This window comes from Loxodonta africana, chromosome 3 (genome assembly GCF_030014295.1).
Source record: "Loxodonta africana isolate mLoxAfr1 chromosome 3, mLoxAfr1.hap2, whole genome shotgun sequence".
NCBI classification, from domain to species: domain Eukaryota; kingdom Metazoa; phylum Chordata; class Mammalia; order Proboscidea; family Elephantidae; genus Loxodonta; species Loxodonta africana.
In genome coordinates this window covers 60,770,119-60,780,060 of record NC_087344.1, presented here as the reverse complement: position 1 = coordinate 60,780,060, position 9,942 = coordinate 60,770,119, and positions in this window count along the sequence as shown.

Sequence of the window (9,942 nt, the reverse complement as noted above, 5' to 3'; positions counted from 1 at the left end):
CCAAGCCCCGCCCCGCCCCGCCCCGCCCCCGGCGGCGCTACCTCGCTCCGCCCTCCCTGCCCCCGGGGCTGGGCGCGCCGCGCTACCTGGCGTAGTGCGCCTTAAAAAGCCAGTAGCTGTTGCCAGCGAGTGGTTTTTAACTCTTAGCGACCGTGTTAATACAGAGCAGAACTGTCCGTAGGATTCCCAAGGAGCGGTTGGTGGATTTGCACCCCTAAAATAGCGAGCTGAAAGGAAGACGGCTCCCCCTTTCCCTCCTTCTCTCTAACCCCATTCCCCCCACCCCATTGGAACTGGCAGGTCCGAGGGCCACCGCCCCACCGCAGGACTCTCCCGTCGGGACGCCCGACCCTAGGATTTCCTAGACAGCCCAGTCGAAAGGTACTTGGAGACCACTTTGTGGATGGGAAGACTGAGGGCCACAGAGAAGGGCCCTGTTCAGGGACAGAGGGCGGCTTAGAAGCAGAGGGTGGAGGTTGTAGAACTTTGCTGGAAATGGGCAGGAGTATAAAAGTTTGCCTTAGCAAGGCCAGCTGGCACCTTACCCACATAACACTCAGGCTGCTCCCTGGCACCACCCGGGCACACTGTGCCCATCCCTCGCCCCCCCAGGAGGCCTCAGAAGGTGGTAGGGCCTGGGGTGTTATGTCTTAGCTTCTGACACTGACTTGTCCGGTGACTGGGGCAAGTCCTTGCCCTCTATGGGTCTTGTTCTTTATCTGTAACATAAGAGGGGACCCCATCACTATTGTTCCTTCCGACCTACCAAGCCACCCCGCCTCCACCCCCACCCCGTCCCTTTTTCTAGGAGGCCCCTGGAAGGGCCAAGGAGTCTCCATTCCGGAATTCCTTAAGCAGATGCCCTAACGCCAGGACTCTAGAACTGTGACTCTGTAGGATCCTGTGACTTCCTGTGAGACTGCCAAAAGGAGTCTAAAGGAGAGTATGTACATTCAGGCCCATGGTCTGGCCTCTTCTGGGTGGCAGTGCCTCAGCCAGGCGAGCCGGAGAGAGAAAAGGGCAAGCTAACCCTCATGTCAGCCTCTGTGCTTGCTCCAGGGTCAGAAGCCAGGAGCCTGGTATCTGTGTTGGAGAGAGGCAGCTGTGCTAGTCCCAGCTGGCTAGGGAGGCCTGGACAACACTGCCACTCCCTATTTATAAATAAAGTGCCTTTTTCAACCGTTCTGTCTTTGCTTCTCCCAACAACATGGCTAAGGTGGGTAAGGCAGCCAGCAACAGACCCACTTTACAGAGAAGGAGCCTGAGGCTGGAAGTGAAGCACTAACCAAGGCACTCTGGCAAGTCAGAGACCCAGATCAGACTCAAACTCAGGCCCATAGGGCAGAGTAGAATGCTTAGGGTTTGAACCTAACTCTCCTCCTTTAGGTAGTTGTTAACCTTAGCAAACTCCTCACCTTTCTGAGCCTCATCTGTTAAAGGGGCAACAATACCTATTCCACAGGACTGTCTGCAAGCAATTGGATAGACTGAGTCCTGACCTTGAGAATTCACCTTTAAAGTCACCCCCTCCAGGAAGCCTCCCAAGACTGCCACCCATGGGTTAGGTTTCTCCTCATGGGCTCTTACAGGCCTGAGCTTTTGCCATTACAAGTGTCGCCACTGCCCATTTTTACTCTTCTCACACCCACCAGACCTTGTGTCCTTCAAGGGCGGCAAGTTTTTCTGATTCATTTATAAATCCCAAATGCCTAGCAAGGGGTCCAAATGGAGTTGGAAGAAAGTCAGTGTTCTTTTCCTCCCTCCCTCCTCCGTCCTTTCCTTCCTCTCTTTAGTTTTTCACCACACCAGGCTTCCTCCTCACACAGGACAGAAGGGCTATGGTGATAGGTAGGTAGGCCCTCAGGGCTGAGACCCCAGCTCTCTTACCCTGAGCCAGCTGGGCCTTGGAGCAGCAGAGAGAACATTCTGGAGTCCGAAGAAAAAGCAATCACCCAGGGCTGTCTGGGAAAGGGCAGCGGGTGGTGTTGGCTGGAAGGGGGTGCCATATGGGCCTGGTAAACAACCAGGCCTGGAAATGTACATGCAAGGAAGGCTGTTTGTGGGGCCTTCACATCCTCCCAGAGATCACGCTGAGAGCTATCAGCCACGTGTTCCCCACAGAGGGCAGCCTGCCTGTGTCCTTCTGCAAGTTCTAGAAACAGAAGCAGAAACAGAAGGTCAGAGCTGCAAGGGGCCTTCTCCGAGGTCACTATGTCCAACCCCTCATTTCACAGTTGAAGAGTCTGAGGCCCAGAGAGGGGCAGTGACTTACCCAAGGTCACACAGCAAGCCAGGACTGGAAGCCAGGTCTCCTGTGTGCCAGCCCAGATGCTTATAAAACCAAGGAGGGAGTAAAGAAATCTTGAAAATACACCAGTATTCAAGAAGGGGGTTTAAGATGGTTTTCTTTTTTTTTTTTTTGCCTTATCTGATCTGTCTTTGCAAAAATTTCTAACATGATCATATATCCTTTTCTTAGTCATCTAGTGTTGCTATAACAGAAATACCACAAGTGGATGGCTTTAACAAAGAGAAATTTATTTCCTCACAATAAAGTAGGCTAAAAGTAAAAATTAAGGGCGTCAGCTCCAGGCAAAGACTTTCTTTCTCTGTCGGCCTTTTTGTCACTTTCCCCAGACTGGGAACTTCTCTGCGCAGAGACCCCAGGTCCAAAGGAGGAGCTCTGATCGTGGCACTGCTTTCTTGGTGGTATAAGGTCCCCAACTCTCTGCTTGCTTCCCTTTCATCTCTTGTAAGATAAAAGGTAGTGCAGGCCACACTCCAGGGAAACTCCCTTTACATTGGATCAGGGATGTGACCTTAGTAAGGGTGTTACAATCCCACCCTAATCCTCTTTAACATAAAATTACAATCACAAAATGAAGGACAACCACACAATACTGGGAATAATGGCCCAGCCAAATTGATACACACACTTTTGGGGGGACATAATTCAATCCATGACAATCCTTTAGTAAGCAGAAAGAAAAAAAATCATGGAGCAAAAGGTACCTGTAGGAATCACTGGCTTTTGTCTTGAGAAAAATGGGATCAGAACTGCAGTCTTACTGCTTTTTCTCCCACTGGGCCTTCCTGGGACCCCAGTGAGATAGTCAGCTTCAGAGCTGTCAGCTTCTCTCCAGCTGTCGCTTGGGCTTACAGTGGGACCAAGACAGAAGCCTAGACAGGGATCAGGAGCCCTGGTTTCCTCAAGTAGTGTATCTTTCTCTCTTTACTTCCCTGAACTAGATCTTCCACCTGACTGGGTCTCAGTTTTTCTATCTGTAAAATGGAAGCTATCAATGGAAGACAGAAACATATGAATGCTGGGGTGTGGAATCTGTGCTCCCCTGCTTCTTTACTTCATGAGTTAGGCAAGCCATTTAAATTCCAGGGACCTCGGTTTCCTCATCTGTAAAATGGGGCTTATACCTCATTAGGTTGTTGTGAAGATTAAATGAGTTAATATTTGTATTATGATTTGCATATCGTGCATGTTATATACGTTACTTATTTTAATAAAAATAAATCATCATTTTCCTGACTGGATAAACAGTGAAGATCAAATGGCTGGGTGGTTATTATCATTGTTATTCTTGGCTGGTCCTCAGGCAAGGGAACTTTTTCAGGATTGGAAGCAGCCTGGCCCAGTCTGAGCCTTGAGCAGTCCAGCCTCCCAACAGCACCTGTAACGCCCCGCACAACTGGCAGAGCAGAGTACCCTACCCTCCCTCAGGCCCAGGTCTAAGGCAGCCTCTTTCCAGGGAGTCAGGGAACCAGGGTTACAGGGTGAGTCGGGAGCCTCAGGGATTCCTGCTTAGACGCAACTCTGACCTTTCACCCCGCCCGCAGGGCCTCTGCTACTTGCTGTGCCCTGCTGACCTGGCAGCCCTAACCAGTTGCCTCTGAACCCCTCCTTCTTAGACTCTTCTCATGCTGCTTCCTCTCCCAGAAACATCCAGATAGATTCCCTCCCTGACTCTCCCGGCTCCCCTGCTTTTGCCCAGAGTGTCTAGTTGGCATTTTCCCCAACACCCACAGTCACAACTACCCACACACGAGCCTTCCCTCCCCAACGCACACGCACACTATTTGACCTTGGAGTTTTCTACATACCTGAGCTCTAAAACCAAATCCTCCATTTATAGCTGTGTAACCTCAGCTGGAGCGGGCATTGGTGGTTCAGTGGTAGAATTCTTCCCTTTCGTTCAGGAGACACAGGTTCGATTCCCAGCTGATACACCTCATGCACAGCCATGCAGCCACCACCCATCTCTCAGTAGAGGCTTGGGTGTTACTATGATACTGAACAGGTTACAGCAGAGCTTCCAGACTAAGATGGAGTAGGAAGAAAGGCCTGGTGATCTGCTTCTGAAAATCAGCCAGTGAAGACCCTATGGACCACCACAGTCCAAATCCACAGCTGATCTTGGGGACGGCACGGGACCGGCAGCTTTTCCATCCATCACGCGTGGAGTTGCTGTGAGTCAGTGGCCAACTTGATGGCAGCTAACAACCTTAGCTGACCCTGAGACTCAGTTTGCTTATCAGTAAATGGGGATCATACCTGCCTTGGAGGGCTTTGTAAGGCTTCTATAGGATAATATGTGGGAGATGCTTAGCCCAGAGCTTAGAATGTGGCACATGCTTAGTAAACAGTAACTTTGGTTATTGGTGAACCTGTTGCCTCCTCCAGCAGCCTGAGCATGCTTCAAGCAGAGGGCTAAATCCTCATCTACCCCAGGACCCCCTGGAGCAGCCGACCAGTGGCTGGCACAGAGGAGGTGCCCAATACACATCCCAGGGCTTGACTTAAGACCTGTCCTCTGGCTCTCAGTGTTTGCCCGGCAAGTGACCCGGTGTCCCTCTGCATGTGGAGGAACAGCAGTGCCTGTGGGGCTGGGGGAGGTGCTCCTGAGGGGCCTCTTGGCTCCTGCTTGTCTAGTCTGCTCTCCTTCAGGGGGGCCAGCAGCTGTCTCCTCCCCAGCCTGGGCATCCACGGGAGATCTCTGGGCTATGGAGCTGCTGAGCTAATTAAGAATGACAAAGCACCAGGTAATTGCCAGCCATTGACGAGTCCCCTGCCTCTTCCTGCCCCTCCTTCCCCTGCCCTCCTTGGCACTGTCTGGCCTGGAGGTCACCGCCCAGATGAGGAGGCAGGCAGAGTGGCGTAACTGAATACAGGCTGGTGTCAGGAGGTCTGGAGGCTGGCTGCCCCCACCACCCACTTGCCCTGGGACCCTGGGCAAAGAAGTTCCGTTATTATATTAGCTCCATTTCCTCCTCTGCAGGGCTCTTGACCTTGTGTTAACCCATTGCCATCGAGTTGATTCCGACTCATAGTGACCCTATAGGACAGAGTAACCAGCCCTTGTCTTAAGAGGGGGTGAAAGGAAGGACAAAGCTAACTGGCTGGGCTAAAGGGGCCCTGCGGAGGGACTGGGCTGCACCTACTGAATTGGTCGAGTGCAACAAGGCGGACAGCCCCGGGTTTGAATCTCAGCTCTGCCACCCAGTAGCTGTGTGACCTTAGGCAGGTCAACTAACTTCTCATCTGTAAAATGGGGAGATGCTTGAGAGCACTTAGCTTTTACTAGGAGAGCCTACACTTGCTCTAAACCTCTGCTTCTAACGGAGAGCCCTGGACAGGCCTATCCCTATCGAGGTGAGTACAGACTAAGGATGGAGAAACTTGTAGAGCAATTCGATAGTGTAATTTTATGTCTGTTGAATCTAATAATAAAAAGATTAGGTTTATTTTTTGGTCTTTATTTTTTTCTAGTAATTCATTTTCATTGTATCTTACAAAACTATTGGTCTGTGACAATAGGAAAATTTTTAAAAATAGGTCCTTTTTCACAGGTGGTTTGAGAAGGACTGCTTAGGGGACTTCGTAAAACAGGTGTGGTGGTAATCTCACCACAATATTTACATAGTTCTAGGGTTTGATTTCCAGGAAGTTTTCAACTTCTGTGGCTCCCAGTTTCTCAGATTATTTGCTCAGCATACAGATTGAATAGGCATGGTGAAAGGATACAACCCTGACGCACACCTTTCCTGACATTAAACCAATCAGTGTCCCCTTGTTCTGTCTGAACAACTGCCTCTTGATCTATGTAAAGGTACCTCATGAGCACAATTAAGTGTTCTGGAATTCCCATTCTTCGCAGTGTTATCCATAGTTTGTTATGATCACACAGTCGAACGTCTTTGCATAGTCAGTAAAACACAGGTAAACATCTTTCTGGTATTCTCTGCTTTCAGCCAGGGTCCATCTGACATCAGCAGTGATATCCCTGGTTCCATGTCCTCTTCTGGATCTGGCTTGAATTTCTGGCAGTTCCCTGTCGATATACTGCTGCAGCCGCTTTTGAATGATCTTTAGCAAAATTTTACTTGTGTGTGATATTAATGATATTCTTCGATAATTTCTGCATTCAGTTGGATCACCTTTCTTGGGAATAGGCATAAATATGGATCTCTTCTAGTTGGCTGGCCAGGAAGCTGTCTTCCAAATTTCTTGGCATAGACGAGTGAGCATTTACAGTGCTGCATCTGTTTGTTGAAATATCTCAGTTGATATTCCATCAATTCCTGGAGCCTTGTTTTTCGCCAGTGCCTTCCCAGCAGCTTGGACTTTTTCCTTCAGTACCGTTGGTTCCTGATCATGTGCTACCTCCTTATGGTTGAACATCGATCAATTCTTTTTGGTATAATGACTCTGTGTATTCTTTCCATCTTCTTTTGATGCTTTCTGCGTTGTTTAATATTTTCCTCGTAGAATCCTTCCCTATGGCAACTTAAGGCTTGAATTTTTCCTTCAGTTATTTCAGCCTGAGATACGCAGAGCATGTTCTTCCCTTTTGGTTTTCTATCTCCAGCTCTTTGCACGTCATTATAATACTTTGTCTTCTCAAGCTACCCTTTGAAATCTTCTGTTCAGTTCTTTTACTTCATCATTTCTTCCTTTTGCTTTAGCAACTCGATGTTCAAGAGCAAGTTTCAGAGTGTCTTCTGACATCCATTTTGGTCTTTTCTTTCTTTCCTGTCTTTTTAATGACCTCTTACTTTCTTCACGTATGAAGTCCTTGATGTCATTCCACAACTTGTCTGGTCCTTGGTCATTAGTGTTCAACATGTCAAATCTATTCTTGAGATGGTCTCTAAATTCAGGTGAGATATACTCAAGGTCTTCTGGCTCTCGTGGACTTGCTCTAATTTTCTTCAGTTTCCACTTGAACTTGCATATGAGCAATTGATGGTTTGTCTGATCTGCAGTTGGCCCCTAGCCTTGTTCAGACTGCTTATATTGAGCTTTTCCGTTGTCTCTTTCCACAGATGAAGTCAATCTGATTCCTATGCATTCATCCCGCAAGGTCCACATGTATAGTTGCTGTTTATGTTGGTGAAAAAGGTATTTGCAAAGAAGAAATCATTAGTCTTGCAAAATTCTGTCATGCGATCTCCACCATTGTTTCTATCGTCAAGGTCATATTTTCCAAAAACTGATCCTTCTTCATTTCCAACTCTGTGAAGAAGAATGGACATCAGGATTGGAGGAAGATGCATTAACAACCTGCATTATGCAGATGACACAGCCTTGCCTGCTGAAAGTGAAGAGGACTTGAAACACTTACTGATGAAGATCAAAGACCACAGTCTTCAGTATGGATTACACCTCAACCTAAAGAAAACAAAAATCCTCACAGCTGGACCAATGAGCAACATCATGATAAATGGAGAAAAGGATGAAATTGTCAAGGATTTCATTTTACTTGGATCCACGATCAATGTCCGTGGAAGCAGCAGTCAAGAAATCAAAAGATGCGTTGCATTGGGCAAATCTGCTGCAAAAGACCTCTTTAAAGTGTTGAAAAGCAAAGATGTCACCTTGAAGGTGCACCTGACCCAAGTCCTGATGTTTTTAATTGCCTCATACGCATGCAAAAGCTAGACAATGAATAAGGAAGACTGAAGAAGAATTGATGACTTTAGATTGTGGTGTTGGTGAAGAATATTGAATCTACCATGGACTGCCGAAAGACCAGACAAATCTGTCTCGGAATAAGAATAACCAGAAGGCTCCTTAGAAGCAAGGATGGCGAGACTACATCTCACATGTTATCAGGAGGGATCAGTCCCTGGAGAAGGACATCATGCTTGGTAAAGTAGAGGCTCAGGGAAAAAGAGGAAGACCCTCAATGAGATGTTTTGATACAGTGGCTGCAACAATGGGCTCAACCATAACAATGATTGTGAGGATGGCTCAAGACCAGGCAGTGTTTCATTCTGTTGTACATAGGGTGGCTATGGGTCAGAACCAACTCGATGGTACCTAACAACAACAACAACAGCTCCCAAGGGGTCCTGGTGGCACAGCGGTTGAGCATTTGGCTGCTGACCAGGTCTGCAGTTTGAATGCACCAGCCACTCCTTGGAAACCCTATGAGGCAGTTCTACTCTGTCCGACAGAGTCTGGCTTTCAAGGCCTTTCTCATTCTAATCCCAAGCTACCTTCCTGTCTTGCCTCCTCCCCAACTGTACACCCTCATCATACAGCCCTGCTTTCTTTCCCCAAACTCCCCATGCGCTCTTACTCTGCCATGCTTTTACCTATGCTATTCCTTGTACCTGGAATGCCTTTCCCTACTTTGTTCTCCAACTGGCAAACTCCTATTGATCCTTCAAGGCCCAGAACAAATGTCACCACTCCTGGGAAGCCTTTCCCAATGCCACCCCCAGCAGCAGCGTTAGTTGTTCCCTTCTCCATGCTCCCACAGTGCAGCATAATATGTGGGGGCAGGACATTGTACTGGTTACAGCTACAGACTCAGTAGGTTTCAGACCTGATTTTTCCGCTTTATGATCTTGGACAATCTGGGGTGCCATGAGTTGGAATTGGCTCAGTGGCAATGGGTTTGGTTTTGGTTGGGTAATCTTGGGCTGAACCTCAGTTTTTCCATCTGTACAGTGGGGTCTACTGTGAGGAATGTAGATGAGGTGTGAAAAGCTCACAGCCCCCGGCACAGAGCAGAGACTCAAGCTGTGGTGGCTGTTGTTAATATTATGTCTGTCTCTCTACTAGATCAGTTGCTTCTTGAGAGCAGACATTTGAAAAGATCCGATTTACCTGGGTGTTTTTGTTTCCTAGCACAGGGCTTGCACAGAGGGATGTGTTGGATACAGTTCTCTCGCTGGTCCCTGCCGCATTGTGCTGGCAGTTGTGGCTCCTTTTCACTGGAGAGCTGATAAACCAGCTCTCTGAAAGAAAAAAAGAGAAGTCCTGATTTGGAGCGTTTGTCAATTTCCATGGTGTAAATACACCTACCATGGCCAATTTCGAGCTACTGAAAGTTAACAACCAACCTGCAAAACTCCTGGATACTTAACAGTCTGCTCTGGTGAGCTGTCCAGATCCAGCGCCCTTCTGAATGTTACTATTCTGAGCGGAGGAGCAGCCAGAGCAGGCCCAGGCCCCCAACGGGGGGTGGGCTGCCCTCCCATGCCTTTGGTCCAGCCAGCACATTGAGGGCCACCCAAGGGAAGGGCCAGAAGGTTAGCCATGCCCTACACAGAGGTCCTCACTCATTCCTTCCCCCGCCCCCCAGCCTATTTTTTCTCTGGGATAAAAGCCTGTGAAATTGCTCATCTTTCTTCTCCCTCTGAGGACGAACAGTGGGCCTAGCAGATCCATCCATCAATGACTCTTAGGGGCCTGGGAAAGGTAGGAGCTGCCTGTGTAGCTACACAGGGGCCAGTTTGCAATAGCCCTGCCCACAGTGTCCCTTGGTCATAGTGGGGATCAAAAACAGCTTGTGCACAACTTCCTCTAAGCTCCTCTCCTGCCTCCCTCTCCTTTAGTCGTGCAGGCCTCCGAGCCCTTGCTTATACAGGTCCTTTTGCATGGAATGCCCTCTCCCCCATGCCCCATTCTCCACCCTA